Below are 18,961 nucleotides of genomic sequence, written 5' to 3'. Positions count from 1 at the left end.
AACCCAAAGACAAGTTCACTGGCTGAAGATGGTGGATTGACACTGACTCAGACAGAGGCAGGTTCACCAGGAAATCTGGCCGTCCCGATTTCTGACAGTTGCATTTCCTCTCCTTGAGTCCTCCCCCCCCCCTTTTTTATTAACTCTGTTCCATGTTTAATCAAGGATCATGTAGATGGCAAAAGGAGAGACAGAGAGAGGAGAGAGGAAGAGAGAGGGAGAGGAGAGAGAGACAAGAGACAGGAGGGTTTTTTTTTTTTTTTTTTTTTTTTTTTTTTTTTTTTTTTATTGTGTTCTCCTGGATTTTCAGTGGCTTGATCCCTATAAACGTGGAGTGGTTAAAGCTCATATGTAGTATTATATTTTTAGTTGGGTGGATGGATGGAACAGTGAGGGAGAGGCTGCGGCTGCCGCTGCCTTTTCGGGTGTTGCTTAGATTAAGGCTGAGACTTGGCTGCGATTGGGACGCGACAGTGACACGGGCATCGATCGCTTCCATTGAGAGCAATGCAAAAACACAGCCCGGGTATGTAACACTCTCGGTGCCATCAACACTTGTTTTACTTTATATTTACTGGCAAAACTGACAGAGCAAGCTCAGACTTTGTTTCTTTCTTTCTTTTTGCTCTTTCCTCTTTTCTAACTGAAGAATAAAAACAATTGTATATAGAAATTGTTGGAAAGGATGGGTCTAAATAAAACAGGAGATATTCGGGATTATTTCACTACCTCTGTGACTATGTTTTAGAGTTTGCTTCTCCACTGAGGAGCATATTAAAGAGATTGAAGGTTTTCTTTTTTCTTTCCTCATCCTTTAAAAAGATCCTTAAGGGAATATTTGATAGTTTTCAAGGTTTGCGGTTTCAATCAGCAGGAAGGCACACAAAAATAAAAGATGGCTAGCCAGCTGTTTTAACCTCTTGCACCTGGCTTCAGTGTAGGGATCATAAGGTTTATACAGTTATTTTAAAATGTTTTTAATATTTATGGCATAAACTGGGGAGAGCATCACTGTGTATTTATTTAATAGCTGGATGCTTTTGTATTAAAAATAGTAAACTCATATTCAGGTGTTTTCATTTTTTATAGCAATGAAGATAGGGTCAATGAAATATGGGGGAAATACCATAAATCTGAAAAGTGAAATGTACCCAAGGAACAAAGAAAGGTCAGGTAAACCAGCTGTGTAAGTCAAAGCAATAGCACCAACTGTGGGGTTAGAGACAGTGAGCTGTGGGTCTATGAAGTGAAAGTTGCCACTTAAAGTTAAAAATGAGGCAAGCATGTTCAGTTCTATTGTAATCTTTTGCAGTTTTTAGTAGATGAGCTCAAATCTGTTCATTAATTTTAAGCTACTTGGATTATTTTAAAAGATGCTGCACAAGCAAAGGAAAACACAGAGGCTAGAAAATTGCTGTTTAATATTGCAGAATTTACTGCTTCCATTCTGACCATGAGCCTAAATTTACACAATGAAATTTGATTATCTCTAATAACAATATTAGATCCTGCACTGGATGGATGAGAATTGAGGTGGTTTTGTTGATTGCAAGGGTTTAATGTTGCATTTCAGAATCTGATGTGGTTTGGCCTCCCTTCCATTAACTGGAAAACCCCTGAGGTTTTACAATTATTTCTTAAAGATAATACATTTAAGATTGCATTGGTAGGCTGAAGAAAAGTCATAAAGGCAAGAAGGGAAGCCCTTAATAACTCTTGAGATTCAGACATGTTCAGCAGTTAGATTGGCTCTGACTTCACCAAGGGTCGACAATGTGTCATTTCCACGAAGCCAAATTGCCCTCTGCCTATATGATATTAATGTGCAAATCAATATTTCAGGGATTAAATTTCCCTTCTTCATTTTTTATGGTTTCTACCTCAATAAGTCTCAAGTCTATTAGAAGAGGCTGGATGATTTAAAATCTTTCACTGCAGAATGGCTTGTCGTAGTCTTGTTTCACAGACCATTTTAGGATTTTCGTTATAAAGACTAAAGGCATCCTAAAGAAGTTGTGAGGCAGTGTAGAGCCAGGCTCAATAGTGTAAAGCCCTTGTTCGATTAAGAGCTAAAAGGTATTGAAAATATAATATATATGTTTATGTAATATATATATATACATTCTGCTGCTTTAAAAATATTATGTTAATCACCTATTGATTTATTTCAAAATCAATTGAAGCTCCTTTCTTATTAGTGATTTGTTCTGCATTCTTGAGGACTGTGTTAATTTTCTTACAGAGTATGCATGAATTAGCTTGGTGTGAAAGTATGGGGGGTGGATTTTCATTTGGCAACATTTTCCTAAGAAGTATTTTTAGAAACCATTGTTTGTGAGAGTAATAATCAAGTGGTGTCATTTGCATACATTGTTGTCATAGCCATCATTGCATTTTGTGGCTGAGTGACTTGGCTGATATCTGTTAAATGAGGCCTTCTTCAATTCTTTTTTTTTACATTTAGTTTCTAGCACTTAGTAGGGACAATGCTTCTTTTTATGCTCTTGGAGAAACACAATTATAAAAGAAAATATGTGATTTGGTTAGAAATAATACAAAGCAGAAATAAGGGGGGGTCAAAATAAAAGATTGTGACTTTATCACATAATCTTGGGAAGGCCTACCGTCTATCATTTGGTCGTGTTTTATAGTCTTAAACCATCTGGACCAAGTTCCGCACAGCTGCACGAATTTCATATGTGATAGAACATTTTTTCCATTCAGTGTGAAATGTTCCTTCCTAAAAAACGTACACCAGACTCGCTTAATTTAGTCTGTTAAAAGAAATGCACATGAAAAAGGACAAAAGACTCTTTAATCTCTGCAAGCTGTTTGTTTTTCTTCAAGATTCCTGTCTGTTTGGGTTTGAAAAGTCATGTTTATTGAGGAGATGATTCTGAGGTGTGACATTAAAATAATATATGATTTTTGGACTGGTGGCCATGCTCCTGCTTAATTTGCAGAACTACTTTTTATGCCTGTCAAAACACAGAGTTAATCTATCCTTATTTACAATTAATCTCAATAAAATTAATCTTAACTATGCTTTATTCAGTGGCTTAAAATATCTAATTATATTCAATTAACTGCTGTCATAGTAATTAACATTGCTTAATTGCCTCTGCATATATTTATGTAAAGCTCATTAGGTGCTGCTGACTCCTTTTCCCTTTTCTACTTGTTATTTTTCTGTTGTCAAACCATTTTCATTTCCCAAGGTTCGACAATGTCAATGAGAACAAATTCTTCACATTTTCTTGAAATGAATGTGATTACCTTCCTGTGAGAAGATACTTGTTCTGAGCCTTTAAAGACTAATCCATCCCCCGCCTTCATTTTCCTTATCCCTGGTTCCTAGCACACTCACAAAATATTTTCTGTCATTGTTGCTAGAAATATGAGAAGCCAGGTTAAGCTTTGTGTTTGTAAATGAGGAGCCTTTCTGTGTGCCTACAGGCTGTACCCACAGGCAGAGGGTTTCCCCCCCTGTAAGACCATTCTAAGGGTTAAAGACTTGGCCAAGGTTCAAACTGAGAAGCGCCCAGGGAAAGTGCATGTGAATATGTACAAGTTTCATGTAATTAGTGCTTAATTATATTAACATATGCAAATTGTCAACTTAGGAGCTTGTTGAGTTGGCAAAGATCAGCTAGGCACAATTGCTGTATTGTTCTGAAACAATAATGGATTTCAAGTTGGATTGTGGAAACACATAACTAGCTATCTAATTTAACTCATACCATGGTGAAATTTCATTAGTCTCCATGGAGACTGGTTTAATTGTGCTGACTAATGTTCTGGGCTGCAGAATGTCCTAAAAAGAAAGCGTTGTTTGCCTAATCCACCTTACAATGACACTTGTTTGTACATGTTTCCCTTGTGTGGGAATTTGCATATGCAAATAAATAGTTTCTCTGCCCCATTTGTCATGGCTGTTCATTACCCATGAAGAGGACATTGTTACTAGGCTGTTACTGAGTCTCCCAAGACGGGATAGTGTCAACCAGTCCAGCTACATTCTTTCATAATTTGTTTCTGATTAATAGACCAGAGTGAGTCTCATTCTCTTTGGGCATCTGTAAAGGGAAGGTCAGTTCTGTCACAGAAAAGAGTTTCTGCAGCAACTGAAGGACTTTTCTTCTTCATCTTCTTCTTCTCCCTTTTCCATCTATTGGTTAACATAATCATATTTAAAATAATGCATTCTTGTTCTAAGAATGCCTCTACTAATAATCTCTAGTTTCCTAAAGCAAAAAGATAGGAAAAGAAAGGATATTCTGTTATTGGAATATTAATCCTGTTTTTGACAGAAAGGTAAACTGATATAATTGCTTTTCAGTTGAAGGAATGGGGGTTTATACAAGTGTGAAAGCATCGGAAAAGGATTAGCATTTTTTTGCATAATGAAAAGCTCTGTTGAATAGGGTCCTGAATGGCTGACTGAATGACTAAGATGAAAGGAAGATGAAAATGCAGGCTTCTCTTTCTTTATGTCTATGCTGTGCTCTCTCTAAAGTTATGTTTGTCCAAGACTTGAGAAAACAAGCAGTGGCTCAGATTTCAGCAACTTTATAAGATGCCCTGAGTTTCCATCATCATTGGGAAGTAATATGTATGACAATAGTGCAGCTAGAGAATGATCAACAGAGGTTTGTATGTAGAAGAGTTTTCAGAAACATGCCAGGCTAGCCAAATATTGACTATTGAGTATCAAGAATTCCCAGCGCTTTGCTGGCAAAAACAGTTATTTTAGAAGAGGCCAGGAGTATGGTATGAATATTTAATTCATTTGACTATGGTATATATAGTGTGCTTTCTTTTTCCGCTTAAGTGGGGGACCACTTCACATGGAAAGAGTTGTATATTCTGAATTTTGGCAATGTTGATTGTTTTAAATGGACTATCAGCTCTTATGCCTGGGAGGGAATAGTAGAAGATAGACTTATTTTCTTAGGATTGAATTCATAAACTTCTGAATACAGTCATCATGTTGCTTTGTAGATGTAGTATATATTTTGTTTTTAAGTAAGTCTTTTTTCAAAGGCTAAGTACTGTATGTTCACTCTTGGAAATAGTTGCAGTAGTTTTCCCTTGTTGCTAGTTAGGGCTGTAACTGGTTATCAGTTGACAATGTGATCAGGGCTCTTAATGATGTTTCTACAACCATAATTAGGGCAGTTAAAATGGTAAAAGTGTTAAGACACTTTCAAAGGTGGGAATCAGTTCCTTTGTATATATGTAAATCATTTCAGTGTAGATAATTATTTTTATGTATACATTTTAAACAGGCTCTTTCCAGTTTGAGGTCACCACAACATGATCCATTGAAGGCTGCCCAGAGCAGGACTGAGAGATTGCTGCAGATATTAACCTAGTTGGTTTGTCCTCAGGTTGTAGAACTTCCATTTGCCTCATCACTTTGGTGGTTCAGATGCTGAGGTACTATTATATACAGTTATATGGAAACTTAGGAAATCAGAAGTGTTTTTCACATAAATTAAAGTATAAGGGTTGCCTCTTGAGTATAGCATATTGTAAAGGAAAACTGTTTGATCTTTGTTATATAGTCACCAAAATTCTTTACTGGAGTCCTTTTTAAAATTTGTCAAGAAATTCTGGATTGTTTCAGAAACTTTTATGGTTTACTTTATGATATGCTTGAAAAAAGTCTTAAAAGAACAAAAAAATCCACATGGAGGCTATTCTTTTACATGCATAAGGGCTTATTAAGGTATTTCCATAAGAAGAATGTGTTAATTTAAAAAATAAATTCATTTATATTTTAAGACATTGTTAACCAGGCACCATGTGTTGTAACTGGCAGTTTTCCAGCCACCATGGAAGTGGATCACACATGGGCTAATAGTCGCTTATGTGATGTCTGCATTCTTAGGAAATGGGCAGAAGCCCAGGGTATTCCGATATCAAGATTTTAGTAATCAGACAGAAAGCAGAATATATGTTTATATGTGAACAGATGGACACATGTGAGAACTAAAAGTGCACAATTTCTCTTGGCACTTGTTTTAGTTATCCCTGACGATATAACCAAGACCTTAGTGCACTCACAGTCTTTGATGGCTAAGGACAAAATGGGCTTTTAATGAGGGCTCAGTGGCATTATTTTCTTGCATAAGGATTGTGCCCCCTTGTGATCTGGCTGGAGTTGATGTACTGCTAATTCCCTGGTTTCTGAGGTTCACAATTTGCCTTGAAAGTTTGATATGGTTTCACTTTTGCCATGTAATCCTCAGCTCAGGAATGGCTGCTTTCTACTCCCCTACTTTTTTAAAGGTTTGGGAGTGAAATAAAATATTTGCCATTTTGAGGTGTTGTCAAAAGTACACAGTCAACTTTTATAAAAAATGGCTTTGACATTAAAGTCATATTTGGCAAGCAGCATTTCAAATATAATTAGCCATTTTAAAGTTCTAGAGATTAAAAAAATAAGACAAATAAAATTTAAAAATTTGGGCAGATTGATTTGGTGAGTATTTCATAATGTCCTGATGGTCCAAGAAAGTCCCAAGTAGGTGTTTCCAGAGCAGGAGTTCACACACCAGCATTATATCAGATGACAAATCATTTCTGAAGTTTACCTGTCTTGGGGATACATCAGTGCTCAGATGATAATTACTGAATGATACATAGAGCACATTCCTCTAAAGACAAAGTTTATAGGTTCCACTGTATTCTAGCTATAAAAACAGAAAGCATTCAGCAAATATTTCCTCAGATCTAAATCATTATAACCAGGGAAAATTGACTTTTGGGTTAAAATATGCATTTTATAACAGTCCATAAAATTATTTTCCTTCATTGTAAAGAAGAAAGGAAATCCATAGCTATAACAATGTTAAAATACGAGAACATATGAGCTGGTGTATGCCACCTGGTTGTACTATTAAAATAGAAACAGAAGGAAACTTTCAAGAGGGAAGTTTTTAGAGAATCTTAAAATTTCCCTGTTTGGAAGAATAAGTTGAAGAAACTCAATCATTGTTAGGTTTATATTTTCCAAGGATCTTCATTAAGCTGTCAGTATTTTTCTAATGTGACTTTTCTAATTTAGTAATGATGCAATTCATTCTTAAGACTTTGTGAGCCTACTAGTTGAGAATAAGAATGGATCATCTCTTTGGTTTAGTAGATACAATTGTGTTTTATTTTCCCTAACACTCCTGTTCTTACGCACACACACACACCCCTATCTTCTTTGCATGTTGGTGACTCTGTCTTGCTTAGATACATTTATAGTAGTAGCCTGTGAAATTTTCCCTCCATAGATGAAATTGCTTTCTTTTTCTAAGAATTGGCCAATATAATCTCAACAGAAAAGAGCAGGTAGGATGGAAAGATAACCAGAAGCTATCCAAATGCTAGAGCCTAAGAATTGCCATAGAGTCAGCTCAATTTAAAATATGGGATATTGAGTTCAGGAGAAGTAATAATTGACTTACTAAGTAGAGTAGTGGTGATGTGAAAATGTGAGAACTCAAATATTGTCACTCAAGTAGCAATGGTTCGCTCAAGTATAATGACTGGGAAAGGATCTGTTGCATGAATATGAAGGTGATGGAATGGTGAAGAGAAGAAAAGCAAATTGTGCAGTGGTTGTTCAAAAGTGATACTTTCTCCTCTGAGAGACTGAATTCTCTGAGAAGAACCAAGTGGGATCTGGGTGACCTCTTATCACGGTGATTCTTCAACATATTTTTATGTTAAGAAGGAAGTTAGATTAGGTGCTTTGAATGGCCAAGAAGAACCTATGATTCATAAAAATCCTGATGATCTCAGTGACTTAAAATGTATTTTTAATAATCACGAACATGGTGTGAACAAGAACAAAGTTTCCGTTCTGTGTAAGGAAAGTAAATGAAGACAAGGCTGTGATGTTTTAAAGGCTGGCATAGTGTACAGAAAGAATGACAGTTAAGACCAGGCATTCCTTTGATTCTGTTTACTTTGGATTCCTTTTTCTTTTTCAATGCATTTATTTATTTAAACTTAAATTTTAGATTTTTGTAAATCGATTTTTTTTTGTAATGAAATGACCAGCAGGATTTGTGTTAGATCTATAAAACAGTTGAGTTTAATTCCTATAATCGGTGATCTTATCCAGTCGTTTAATCTTACTAAGCCTCAATTTCCCCATCTATATGTCAAGGATGATATAGAAATTACATAAGACTCAGGTGTTGTGAATGTTAAAATAAGTGAATGTGGCAGGACCTCAAACTCAGTCCCTGTGTTTCCTTCTTTTCTTTTCCTTTCTCTTGCTCATTCTGTTTCTTTCTTTCAGAGCTGGTTTTAATGTAATGCTCAGCTAATGAGATTTTGACAAAACAAATGTAAATAGATGTGTTGAGTCGCACATCCTTTCTCTCCCAAGAAGAGATAGGAATTAGGCAATGAGTATGTCTATGAGATAGGAAATAGAGATAGAACTTCCTCTCATTTTGTCATTGACAGGTACCTCAATGGCATCTAGGTTAGTAGTCCTCCACATCATTATTTGCCACTCCATCATCACAAGTTGGTTAGGTTCCAAGGGCTTCTAGATATTTAATGCATTTCTGGGTCTTCATTTTTCTAAGAAGCAAATTAGGACAGAAATAGTTTTTAAATAATTTAGACCTTGGTCTATCCACATGAACTCAGGATTCCAGACTGTCCATTAAATACAATAATAGAAGAGACCACAATACTTATTTCAGCCTTGCAGTTGACCTACTCTGCTTAAAAGCCTTTGAATTAGAGGATTTTCCAAAACCGGATTAGATGTCATAGAAACACCTTTATATGTACTTGGTATTAAGATACTTTGATATGCCATGAAAAGAATATGGGTACTGTTAGAAAATGCCCTATTGACCAAAATTTGTACCAACCTAGAGAAGAAATACAGCTATTAAAAATCCAGTAATCTCTATAGAACTCTTAAATTTTCTTGGGAAATTTTATGGCCACATTTCGAGTCTTCACCTGACTTAACTCTTGGAGGATATCACAGTCCTTATCTTTTTTATAAAAATGCATTATTCAATAGGTGACTATCCAGGTTTAACCATAGTAAGTTTCATAAATGTTAATAAGTACATAAATGCTAGTTTTTGGATCATCTAGAAACTGAAATCTGTTATGGTTTTAAGCTCTTTTTATTCTTAATTTTCCCCTTGTGATACATGTTACATATACATTTACACACATAATAATTATTATTATTATTATTATTATTTTTTTTTTGCGGTACTGGGGATCGAACCCAGGGCCTAGTGCTTGCAAGGCACTACCGACTGAGCTATCTCCCCAGCCCACACACATAATTATTTATAAACATAATTATTGTTTAGATTTTATGGGAAATATATTTAGATTGCAATTTTCCAATTTTGTATTATATGTTTGGTCATAATATTTGTTTAATGTTTCTTAAAAATTAAAATGTGTGCTTGACTTATGTTCTCACCATTATAACAGGACCTGGATTTGACAGTTCATTTGAGGCACATTTTGTTAAGTCTAAGCATTTATTGAATACTAATCAGGATAAGGATATCTTTCACTGAAAGGAAATTATTATTATTTTAGCATTTTTCATTATGTTTAAGAGTTTCTTTAAATAAATTTCAGCCTCCATGAGGGCAGCACCCACATCTGTATTGACAGTGATGAATATATTATTGGCAACTCCTTGGTGCTCAATAAATATCTATTGAATGAGTGATCATTACAAGCATACATAGAAAATGTCAGTCAGTAATACTACTGGAACCTACCTTTTCTCTTGAAATCTTATTCCTGAACAAAAATATACAACTTTAAAAACAGCTGGGCCTGTCTTGAAAAATTCCATGGAGAAAACTATCTTCTAGTGCAATCTAAATGGGTTTTTATATTAGAACCATAGATTGTTGCAGTCAGAGGGAATATAACACAGTCTCCTTGTTTAACTGATAGGGAAACTGAAGCTCATAGAAATTTTAGGAAATATCACATAAGTGCAGCTGATGAGATTGTGTGTGTGTGTGTGTGTGTATGTATGTGCCCCTTCAGTGAATTACTTATATTTTTTTTAACTTTGACTGGTTCAACTTCTCCTTTATTCATAAATTCTATGATATTAACATGAGAATTATTTTTTTCTGCTAGAAAATTAATTATTTTTAAATTTGTGGCATTTTTCCAACCAAAGGAAGTATTTATGTTGTTGTTGTTGTTTTGTTTTTTGGTTTTGTTTTTAAGATGCTGTAGTTCCTATGATGACTGACTGCTCTGGGATTATAAAGCCAAGCTGTTAGAGATAGACAAAAACTTGCCTGGAAGGTGAAAACTTGCAAGAAAAATCTGGGTGGGTCATTTAGTTCTTGAAATGAAGCAGGGTGCAGATTAGGAATCATTATGGTTTGCCAGAAGTTGCTGGTCATAGAAGCCTGTTTAAGTGCTCACTGTCAACAAGGAAATCATGGGCAGCACTTAAAGTGGCTCACCTCTGATTTATTCATAAACCTCACACGAGCACTTGGCTTTGTTCTTGCTCTAGGAAGGGGGACTGATGCCAATAAGAACAGGAATAAAGAGCTCCTTGCATGGTCCAAGAGTGAATAGCACTTTACCTCAAAGCCTGACCTCCTTTCTCCCGGTCTGTTTTGCGAGAGTTGACTCTGATTGGCTGTGTGTCCTCAGATGAATGGAGAGAAGAGGTTATAACAAGTATCTACTCTGTAAACTCCATAGTGTACATAACAAGAACTATGCAACTGGAACTTGGGTTCTGATTTAACCCGAAGGTTGTGATCTTTATGCTAAATGAAAAGGGAATTTTCTAGCACTTGAAGAGTTTCACTTTTAATAATAGTCAGAAAATATTGTTTATTTCTAATTGAAGAATACAATGATCTCAGAGTAAAATTGTTTTTGACAATGTGTCCCCCAACTAAAGTGAATTGAGAGAGATTTAATAACAGCAAATTAAGGCACTGAGACAAAATAGGTACTACACTGGGGCAGAAACAAAGAAATGGGCTGGCTTGCTGATTGATTAGCCATGTTTATCTGAGAAACTTCATTTGTGTCACTTTTGCAAATTATGCTCTGCTGCAGCCGCCCATGTTGAGGGGACCAAGGGGAAAGAACCTTTCAGAGATAGTCAGCTGGCTGGTGTGCACTGGGGCAGAGGTTGAGTGGAGTTACTTAAATCCCCAGAGCAATATTTAGTTAATGTTAGTGTTACACGCCCCATGCCCAATCTTGTTCACTCTGGCTTCACTGTTCTCTTTTTGATGGAGGTGGTTTCTTATTAAATACAGTGCATATATTTACAAAAAAAATTTTCCCCCCAATTTTTACAACACATTGCACGAACCCAGAAGAGCCATATTAGGAGATGGTGATGAAAGTTAATGATATATCTTTAGATAAAGCCATCCTCCCCTGCAATCACATCAGAGTCATCAGCTCATTTGTCATGGCTGAAGTGAAAATGTCAAGACCAATGAGTGTATGAGTGCTGAAGGGGCAAAAGGGCTTTTGGAGAGAGACATTTTTGTGCTGGGAGTCGGCCATGGCTTAGATTTAGCTCCAGGGAAATATTGGGATTAGCCAACACTGTGTACAAATCCTTAGCATAACAGAATTAGTTGGGAAAATGGGAAGGTGGGGTCATAAGGATGGGCACATTTCTGGAGACATGCTCTAGGCTGCCGTCCAGAAACTATGGAAAGAATGGAAAAGAATGAGATGATTTATTAAAACTATTTTAAGGAGTATATTATAGGAAGGACCACTGATTTCAGCAAGATTAAAGTTATAGGTTTGAATGGCATCAAGGGAAGACCTGTATAATATGTTAAGTGTGTATAAATAGTTTTTGTTTCAGGTTTGGCTGCATTCAAAGAATTTCAATTTTTACTTCCATCTAGAAACTTTCCCGGGAGATAATATTTGAAAACACAAAGGTAACATTCAGGTGTAAAGCAGTGTTGACAGTACAGTAGAGTGAAGTTCATAATTTAAATAATAATAATTAGGTGAAATACTTGCTATATTGTTGAATTTACACAGAACCTGAAAGCTAAACTTTCTTTACACAGAGTTCATTCTGAAACTTTAATTGAAAAGTAACTTATTTTCTTTAGTTACAGAAGTTCTTATCTTTGATAGACCAATGACAACAGATTTATTTCATTTTGTGTCCAGTTAACTGTTCTCTTTCAGATAGTGTACCCATACAACCTTTTCTTGTTTAATTCTATTGATTTACAGTGTTAAAGTGAAATAATCTGATACCTGTTTCCTGCCCTTTGAGTATTTGTCATCAAAGAGGCTGATTAGTTTTTCCCCCAGCTCTTTAGCTGTTTTAAATGTATAATTATCATTGCATGTCATTTGATAGCTGCACTAATTGCTGCCAACCATTGTCTGTTTGCACTTAATGCTGAAACCTGATCAGCATCCTGCTTTGGTTGATGTTTGGTGGTAAACTTTAATTAACTCTTATTGCATTGAAGAAGAGTTCAGGCTTGGTGCTAACTAATCATTTACCTTCATTATGTCCTGACAGCTCCACTTGTTCTTGGCCCTAATAGATACACCAGTCAGTAAATAAACCTGCAAACCTCATGCCTTGTAGTTACTTCACACTGATATTTTGCTACTTAAAGTATAAGATAATTGGGCCCAGATAATTATTTAGTTAGTTTAGTATCTCTAGTTCTGCAGACACTAATCTTAAATTGCTGCTTTCATGCCGGACAATTTCATTTTAATAGAAACTGTAGATTTGAGATAACATTATTCCTTCAACATGGTTCCTCTGAACATGCATCTTTTGAATCAATACAATTAAGCTTGTCTCCTGTTGGAATTCTTGTAATTATTTTTCCTGAAATACTTTTCCTGTAATGATATTGAAGTTAAAGTAATCAGGTTACCAGCAGATCATGTAAAATTCAACTCAAAATTGCTGGCTGCTTGATTTTAATTTGCCTGACATCAAGTTTGTTTGAAAAGGGATAATATGTGGGTAAACCAAGGAGCTTATAATTATGGTTGACGTTTGTTTGTTTATAATGAAATCTAATTAAAGTTCATACATTTAAAACACAGAAGTTAATTACTGAATTGCTCACTTCACTGATGGGCAGCAGTCAAATTAACTTTCAGGCCAAAAAAAAAAAAAAAAAAAAAAAAGAGAGAGAGAGAGAAGGAGAGAGAGAGAAAGAGAAAGAAAAGGAACCAAACCAAAAAAAAAAAAAAAAGAACCAAACAAAGGGTTCTTCATAATAGAAATAAAATAACCAACTAATCTTAGTGATCAAACATAAATTTGCCAATATTTCATCCAGAAGAAAACTTGGCATTCCACTTATGTTCCTTATTATGCTAGTCCTAATGTGGTTTTTAATACAAAGTAATTTAAAATATTTACATGGAATATAAAAAGAGACTTGTATTAGGTAGACTCAAAGAGTATTATATAGTAAGAGGCACTTGGTAGTGATTTAAAGAATTATGCATATAGCTTTCTTCATTAAAACTATTTGAAATCATGTAACAGCATAGCAATCATTGCTCAGGGAATAGGAATGTTTGCTGGAATACCTGACCTGTGATTAGTTTTATGAAGATAATTGTGGTAGGTTTAGCCTGCAAGGAATGATTTTTAAAAAATGTACTTACACTGTTATACTTATTGTTATATTGTTTATGAGAGCACATTCATCTGAATAATGAAAGATAAATAATTACACAATTGTTTTCTTTTAAATATCCAATTAACAGGAGTTCAATAATCAGTTTTACATATGTATAGACAAAGAGGGAAAAATACAGATTAGATTAGAATATAGTGTCATCACACTGTATGTGAGATAAATATGTGTGTGTAATGGTTTTCACTAACTACTAAATCTTTTTAAAACCAAATATTGTAGTTATGTATTCCTTAATAAAACCAATTAAGCTTAATTTTAAAATGTTCCCAAATGACGATTTAAAAGCATTGTCAACTAAACACCCAGACTGTTGTGTATTTCAGTGAGATTAGTCAATTACATTTTATAGACTAACAATATAAACATATGAAAGACATGGAAACTGATATTTATAAATTTCCAAAACTGATTGATGTAATCCATGTTTTTCCAAGAAAAAGTAAAGGATTTCATGTTTATAATGATTATACTCTGTAACTTTCAAATATGATAGGGATTAAAAGACAGGGGTCTGAGAAGGAAGAAGAATTCTGTCCATTACTGAGATGCTTATAAAATTAAGGGTAATATATGCAACCTTTTTAGTATTTTCAGGAAATATGTTTGTATGTATTTTAAACATGCTACCTGGTTGATTTATAGATTTATATTTATTTAGGGAAGAAAAAGTAAGAGATCATATAATCACTTAACAACAACCCTACTTTGCATAGAGGAGACAAAGGGAAGATGATTAATTCTTAACTATGACTGGGTCACTGGCATTTGGAGGTACCTCTTCTTTAGAGGAACAAAAAAAAGAGTCAGTATATTCTCACAATATTGGCAAACAACAGCTTCTAGTAATACTTTAGCTGATTAGGACATCCTTACCCTTTAATGAAGCAATCACTACAAAGCCCCAATGTCAGCTGGAATACTAGCAAAACAGTATCAAGGAAAGAATCAGGAAGAAGCACTGAACATAATTATAGTTCATGTCCTTGTCTCACACCAATGCAAGCTATTCACTTTCAATTAGAATAAATACAAAAATTAGAAATCAACTAGATCAGTTAAAAGCACCAAAGTTTGTTTACAGTGGTAGCTCAAGTATTGGGACCATCTTGCTCACTGATTATGAAAATTTCCTGAAGGAACAAATAAAATGAGTCATATAATAGTGTAATTTGGTTAAAGAGTGATTATTGATTCCTCTCTAAGCAAAGTAGCTGGAGTTTGATTAAAGTTGTAAAGAAAATTCAGTGAAATTCCTATTTCCCACGACTAATCAAATTAAGAACTATTGGCCTCATTGGTAAAGTATACCTTTCCTCTTTAGTTCTGCAACACATATGTTTAATGCTATGTACTTGTCAGATAAAGTCCACATAGGTTTAGTGATGTGAGAATGAGAGAAAATGAGGGTAGGAAGAGAGGAAGAGAAAGAAAAAGAATCAAAGAGGGAGAAGACCAGGCATCAACCACAAGGGCCCTATTTATAGAGAAGAAAACAAATCTGCATTGAATAGCTAATTTAGATTTTAATGAGAAAAATGAGAGGGAAACAGGGGAAAATGACTTGGTGACTCGCACACTCATATTTGTCTTTGTAAACTTTCCCTTCTTAAAAATGTGCTTGTTTTAAATGCTGAATATATTTGGTTACATCCTTCTATTCAAACTTAATTACCTTCTCCCCTTTGTCATGACATGGGTGGAAAGTTTTTTGCCGTGTCAGGAGAGGTCGTCACACATTCTTTTGCAGTTCTCTTCATTAATTCCTTCTTGCAGAAGCATTTTCTCTCGTGCTGGGAAGGTAGAAGGGTGTAACAGAAGAGCCCTGAAACATCAGCAGGAAGCTCTAAGCTGGTTAATGCAGTATAATTGTCTGGACATAGACTGGTCTTTGTTTGTGTGGTTCACTCCGAATCAGCTGTAATTAACTCCAGAGTGTTTCCAGATTGCCAGCAAAGAAAAATTACAGCTTTTCTGTTTTAAATTGTAAAGCTCACAAACATTAACTATGCAGATTGCATTTACTTTGATATATTTCTATCCTGCAAGAAAAAAGCTTGCTTGGCTCCCCTTCCCACCTCTAAAAATGTGCTTTTGTTAAGTTATTTGATTTAGTGTCTATCGGAACATAATGGTTCCTTAATAGTTGAATTTGAAACCTTTTCACTTAAAATTTTCAATCCTTTGACATCCTTGTATTTGCCTTCCTTCTTGCTAATGTTTTTAATACTGCAATGGGAAAGAAGTTATGCAATCTTTTATGAAATACTGAACATCTACTAAAATAAGCAAATTGCAGAGAAAGCCTGCTTAAAGAAAACCACCTTTAAAGGTTGAGATCAAAGATAAATTCTGACGTAACCGGTGCTTCCACACAGGTACTTCACCTGTGTTTTGATCTATCAAAAGACTGTGAGAAAAGTACAATTTCACTACCCTCTTCTCTTGGTCAGCACACCACACCCTTTTAAAAGCTGCTGTACAGTGGTTTATAATTATGGATTCCAGCAAGGGTAAAAATGAGGTAGCGGTGTGAACTAATACAGACTGGTACACAAAAGATCTGTCATCAACTGATCCAAAAAAAAAAAAAAAAAAGTCCAGCCAAAAATCTTTTTTTTCTTTCTTCTGAATTTAACAATAAGGAATTTAAGCCTCAATGTGGCTTTAGCAACGAAAGAAAAGAAGCTCTTGGTGTCTGCATAATACCACTTTGATGGATTTTTTTCATCAGTTCTCTGTACGTGGCAACAAATAAACAAGTATAATTATACTTGTGAAGGTCTATTCATTGCTTTGTCAGGATTAGATATATGTGCCGTTTTCACACTGCGCCTCTCTTTTGTCTTTGCCTAACTCACTATGACATATTGATAGAGGATTTGGAATGGGGAAAAGGCCACAGCAGAGACAGTGATGACCTTTTGGAAACTTGATATAATTCAAGGATTTTTATTTATTTTCTTTTTTTATTTGCAACTTGTTACTAAATTCTCTCATAAGTGGATAACTTTTAACTTGTTTAATATTGAGTGAAGACTCAGAGTGTTAAGAGGTGATTAAAGAGCAGATGAGAATAAAAACAATAGGCTAAGGATTGCATTGGTCTCCTTTCCCAGCACTTAGCGAGTGGCTAACCTAGCATTCCTTTCCCATTATTCTGCCCTCTTGATCAGATCACGTTCTTTTTAATCATTTCACAAACACTGTCTCACTGGACCGTAGAGGAGTGCTGGGACAATCTCAATTAAAAAACAGAGGTAAAACTGGCTTCTCTGATTTTGGGTCCTAATGGGAACTCTGCTTGCTGAATGCAAAGGAATTCCTCTATTGTTCAGAAAGCACCCCCTTTCATTAGCTTGGCTCCTTGTAGGTGGGTTTGGTCACTTAGCAGAGCAGAGTTTTTAGGAAGCAGTGACTGCAGACGAAAGCCAAGCAGAACAAGCAAAAAGTTGTTGTTGTTGTTGTTTTTCCTGAATATTGTTCATTTTTTCTGAAAGAGGAATTTGACATGATCAAAGTCACTGATCTTGTGAATTACAAGAATACCAAAAAATGTGTACACAAAATTCTAAGCAGATCAGCAGGTATGTATTGCTCTGAATTTAGCTTTAAAATTGTATTAGGTTTTCTCTTAGGAAGTTCATGAGGATTTTGGTGATGTTTGAAAATATAGTGTTTGGCAGTTGAGACAAGAAATAGATGAAGACTAAATAGAAACCAGCTTAAATGGTGAAGCAGCTTTTATAGTGAGTTCACTTGTTACATAGTCCTTTTGGAATGGACTCTAATGGTTTAAGTTAAATGGTTATCTTTGTGGTCTTCATACTGGGACTTATAAAACTTTAGCAAAAGTTTCCTCAGTGGATTGCATTGATAGAAAACTCATCTGACATTGATGACTGCAAAATCACTTAGCATCACATTCAGTGTCACTGTACATACTGACCTAAATGACTTTTTAATTGCACAAGCTAAAGTGATCCCCTCACTGATAAACATTGCTATGGTTATAGTTAATAGTTATAGAAAAAATATGAGACTCAGGTATTGTATTCCTAACTATATCAGTTTAGATAGTTTTGTTACTGTTGTCTTTAGAATGAAATGTAAATTTAATTGTATAGAAGACTTTCTGTATTTGACTTAGTTTCTGATTCATATGTAACTTGAGAAGAAAGTGATAGGCAATTTTGTGCAAAATTGTATGGGAATATTACAACATAATATATCTTACCAAATTGCTTTAACCTGGAATGGATTCTTTAACATAGTTTTTATCTCTCTCTCTATTTTTCATATGCAATAGTTTTACTTTTTTGAAAGTTACTTCTAGTTCTTTTAAGGTTAAATAAAAAGTGTCTATTTTATATGGAGATACAGTGAGATGATACATGCAGAGTACATTGGGCTTGTGGCCAAAATTACTTACTGCACATTATATACAACTCATTTGAGGTGTGTTCGGAATGTGTATAATAATTCTAGCAAGTGTTTTTGTGGGTTGAGAGCTCTAGTATGGGTGAAGATGAAATGGAATTCAAATAATTATAACAATAGCTTAGAAACTCTTTTACAGAGCTGAGAAGTATTTAAGAGATTTTCTCATTCTTACAGCTAAGGTGAATCTTCTTCCACCTAGATACTAAACCTAGTTGATTATCTTATCATTGGGAAAAGTTCTCAGAGTTCTGGAACTTTACATTTTAATCTAACATCATTAATTTAGTATTTAGTACCTTACTTTCACTCCCTATCTCTAGTCTTATCCTGCCTTCCTCATTTCTTTCAGCAGGGGATTGTATTTTTTCATTTGGACTTCCTTCAAAATGTATACATTGTGCAGAATTGGTAAATGTAAAGGTAAACATTAGTGTTTGTGGACTAATTAGAAGATTATTAGGTTTTCATGCTTATGGTTATCAGATTATTTCAGAGGGGCTTAAAAGCTGCATGCATGCCATGAGGATAATTAACCTGGAGCTCATCAATGATTAAAATTACACACTAAGCTTTGTGATATTTGATTCATGAGCAATTAGAATATCGTTTTAACCATCTCAGATACCAAAACGAATTTTTATTTCATTTTCAATCTATGCAGATCTTTTGATATATTCTAAACTGATCACTTCCTCTCTGATTTAGCTGACAAGATTAGATTTGATTACAGTAAAGGGAGCATTAATAAGCTATTCTTCATACTTAATATGCCAGTGACCTTCAATGATGTCTTCCTTCTAAAAGAG

The 18,961-nt window shown here is 34.8% G+C and overlaps 1 protein-coding gene across 1 annotated transcript in view; it reads left to right on the top strand.

Annotated features, from left to right (window-relative positions):
• Zfhx4 (zinc finger homeobox 4) overlaps window positions 1-18,961 on the top strand; it is a 173,194-nt gene that overhangs the window by 2,112 nt on the left and 152,121 nt on the right. The window lies entirely within an intron of this gene.

Source organism: Sciurus carolinensis, chromosome 1, assembly GCF_902686445.1.
Source record: "Sciurus carolinensis chromosome 1, mSciCar1.2, whole genome shotgun sequence".
Classification (NCBI taxonomy): Eukaryota; Metazoa; Chordata; class Mammalia; order Rodentia; family Sciuridae; genus Sciurus; species Sciurus carolinensis.
This window is presented reverse-complemented; position numbering and strand designations above follow the sequence as displayed.